We start from the raw sequence: 3993 nt of genomic DNA, 5'->3' as shown, positions 1-3993 counted from the left end.
TGTGCTTTAAAAGAAATGTGGCATAGAAAAATGTTAGAAGAGCACTTTGTTTGTTAAATTATGTAGAAGAGATAGTTTAAAGAAGTTGAAGTTATTTTAATTCAGAGGAGATAAGGGTAAAAACTAAGTAGATGGATATATATAAGTAGAACAAAATAAATGCAATTAAATACACTAAACTAAATAAAAGATTATTCCTTTTGAAATTATTACTTTCTACAGATTGTTATGATTTTTATTTAATTTGATATCCTGGTTAGAATTAGAGCAGCAAGAATTATGCTTTACAATTACCATGTAAAATTATAGAACACTTCATAAATTTGCACATTATTTTTGTGCAGGGACCATGCTAATCTTCTCTGTATTGTTCCAATTCTAGCCTATGTGCTGCTGAAGTGAGCACTAAAGTATATCATAATGACTAAATCTAAACAACTATGTCAATGGCTTAAACAATTAGAGAAAACTGGTCTAAAATGGACCTGAAGTGTTGATGTAATAAGACATTAGGTACAGTGGTCATATGTGGGCATTACATCTCTAGCAGGACACTAGATGGGAGTTAATATTTTTTATCTTCATAGTAAGAAAGAACTATGGAAAAATTCACCTATATCTTAGGAGGAAATTTTAACAGACCTATATTTAATAAGTCAATATAAGAATAGATATTCAACGGTGAATCCATTGAAAACTAAAGAAATATATTACCCTGGAGACTACCAAAGAAGAATAATAGTTTTAAACGTTGACTAAGTGTTAGGCAGAGTACTAAATGCTTGCATGTATTATCATCATAACAAAACTATAGTTGGGACTTTTTAAATATTAATTTTATTGATAAATAATAAAACTCAGAGAAGTTCAGAAATTTATGCAGAGTCATACAATTAATAACTGATGATGTGGGGATTCAAAAATATGCCTTACTAGTTTTTAAGCCTATACAATTATCATATAACATCATTCTGGGGTTGATTCTACTTCCTGTGATCAGTCTTGCCTCTCACTGTTGCAGCCCCTCCCGTCGCGGAGCACAGGCTCCGGACCCACAGGCCCAGTGGCCATGGCTCACGGGCCCAGCCGCTTCGCGGCATGTGGGATCCTCCCGGACCAGGGCACGAACCCGTGTACCCCGCACCGGCAGGTGAACCCTCAACCACTGAGCCACCAGGGAAGCCCCTGTGATCAGTCTTTAATGAGGCAGTCTTTAACTGTGATCCAGGCTTGTGATCTCAAGTCAGCCTGTCTAGTTTGAATCCTTGGTCTGCAGCTACTTAATGTGTGATCTTGAGCTAATTGCTAACATTCTTAAGGTTCACACTTCTCATCATAAAATAGAAAACCTAATAATACTTTCTTATTGGGTCATTTGTGTACTACACTGTAAACCAAGGAAGAAAGAGGCAGCAGATAGAAAGAGTGTTGTTTTAAGCATTAATTGTAATGATAGATTTGGTTAAAAAGTTAAAAACAAAAAATAAAAACACACCACTTACCATAGTATCTGGTAATAAATAAAGTTTACTTTTATTAGAAATGCTATCAACTGCTACAGTGTTCCAAATACTTATGACATTATTAAGGAAGAGAATATGGAGAAGAAAGTCAAGCGAGCCAGGGTAAAAATCCAGAGACACTTATATTGAGCAAAACAGAGGAGAAAAAGAGCCAGAGAATCAACAGTTAGATAGGGATCAGGAGGGTTTGGATAAAACCGTGTCAAGGAAGTTGAAGGAAGCCAAGCTGGTGTCAGCAGTGATACATACTTCAGTGGGCTTGAGGAGGAGACAATGTGAAAAGTGACATTGAGGTAAGTGGGGCGTAAATGTGTTTGTGTGAGGTTGACTTGTCAAATATGTGAAAATTTACAGTGTATCCAAAGAGTTCTTAAACATTTTGTGTGTTAAGTCTGTTCTCCTGTTATTTAATCTAAATATTTTCATAAGAATGGCAGAATGCTAATAGATAGTATGCAAGAATATCTGACAGCACTGGCTCATAATCATGTTGGCAACTTGATTAAAATCAAATTATGGCTCATTTAAGTGAGAGTTAATAAAACAACATCTTTGTTGGCATTTGTTAATGTCTATGACATTACCACCACCTTCCTCTTGAAGTTCTCCAACTCCTTTGATATTTTTTTTTAGATCCTGATGTTTCTCATCTTTACTTCTCAGGATTTTTGCATTGACCATTCCTTCTGTTTGGATTTTTTTTTTCCTACAAACTACTCATTCTTTCGATCTTTAAAACAACTGAAAAGTCACTTTCTTTTAAAAAAAATACAAAAAACAAAAGAACAACAACAACACACTTTATAATATAACCCTCCAGACTAGGTCTTACTCCCCTGATACACATTCATCGCTCCCTATATATTGGTTTGTTGCATGGTCAAATCGTAATTAAAACTCTATTTTTTTCTAGAGAAAAAAGATATTTTTTCTACCTTTATTTCTAGTCAGTCTTCATCCTGACTAGAAATAAAGGTCCACAAGTAGAGGAACAATGCTTATCTATTCTTAGATGACCCTCCAGTTCTTTACATATGTTACTGCCTGTGGAGAAACAAAAAAAGACATTCCCCTGGACTGAGGGTCTTTTCATCATATTTTCATCTCGAAGATATAACACAGGGTCTAGCACATAAATTGTTGAATATATCCATAAATGATGTCTAACTTTCCACATCTTTAACATTCCACGTTTGCACAGAGTAGCACTGGATAGGTAGCTGGTACTCTGCTAGATACTGTACGTCATATGCTCCAGGTGTTCATCATCCAACTGAGCAAAACATAAAACCACACGTGGAACAAAACAAATGAGCAAAATAAAAATAAATGTAAAGAAAATAAATTATATTTCAGCGCTTGTGAAGTTAAAACCTGCTACTTATTTTGTCTTTGAGCATGATACATTTTTCCAAAGAAAGTATTAAAATCTCTCTATAGGCAAATATGCTAAGGTATAGAAACTCGCTGCTTGTGAATCTCTTAGCCTGGAGTCAGGTCAGGAATACCACCTGTGAAATATTGTAAAGTAAGTATGTACAATTTGACAAGCCAGGCAAGGATTTACTTGTTACAGTGTTCTAAATCTTTTGTTCTTAGTTTCATCCTTCAAAATGTTCAAAGGTAGCTAAACAGCATGCCAGATCAGGCATAGGGAGTGTAGCAATTGCAGAGTAGATATATTTGTTCACTTTGTGGGTGCATTATTTACAGCATTGTTGTTCTGGTCGTCAATTTGAATTGCATTGTTCTCGCTCTTATTTATGAATGTCATTTGCTCCCCTTGTAGTCATACCTACCTCTTCCTCTATCACTTCCAAAATCCGTAGGTGAACACAATACACAGAGAAGGAAACACACTGGCTGTGTCTACACAGAGACAGTGAATCAGTGAAGTCAGCTAAAGGACTATAACAAGCAATGGATCTTAGATGCCGAGGGAAACCCAGGAGCAACAGTATGCGCTAGAAGGGCAGAGTAAGGAAAAGATTTGAGGACAGGGTCTATCGAGGGACAAATATAAAAGTCAATGATCTTAAAAAATCTACCATTCTGCAAATTAATTCTAACAATCTGAATTCTTCTTATCTCTTCTAGAAGCGTTGCATTAATATGTGAATAAAAGGATAAGAATTCACCATCGTCTACACTAAAATTCTTTTTGATGTTATAAGGAAAGTAAGTCATGGTATCTCTATTACTCTAATTTCAGAATAACATTTTCTAAATAAAGCAGCAAAATCACTAGAACTCTATCTGAGTCCACTAACACTTCTCTCTCCCAGTGTTCAAAATGTTTCCAGGCATTTGGTGAACCTGTAGTTCCTATAAGGAAAGAATTCTTACCTCATTAATAAAACTTAGCTTTATTGAAAGCTGTTTATTGCCTTGCTAAATTGCCACCAGCTACTGCTCTTTTGACCTCATAGTGTCAGCTTTTCTTTTTCACACATGTGCACTTGATTGTTTT

The 3993-nt window shown here is 35.4% G+C and overlaps 1 non-coding gene across 1 annotated transcript; it reads right to left on the bottom strand.

Moving 5' to 3' along the window:
• Window positions 1–299: 299 nt before the first annotated feature.
• LOC115801891 (U6 spliceosomal RNA) lies at window positions 300–406 on the bottom strand. The gene has a single exon (XR_004022249.1). It is a non-coding gene; the product is annotated as a U6 spliceosomal RNA (small nuclear RNA).
• Window positions 407–3993: the final 3587 nt, after the last annotated feature.

This window comes from Delphinapterus leucas, chromosome 1 (assembly GCF_059928025.1).
Source record: "Delphinapterus leucas isolate spDelLeu-1000000601 "Yukka" chromosome 1, BTC_Dleu_Yukka2, whole genome shotgun sequence".
Taxonomy (NCBI): domain Eukaryota; kingdom Metazoa; phylum Chordata; class Mammalia; order Artiodactyla; family Monodontidae; genus Delphinapterus; species Delphinapterus leucas.
The sequence above is the reverse complement of the archived record's forward strand: the minus strand, read 5'-3'. Positions and strand labels throughout refer to the sequence as shown.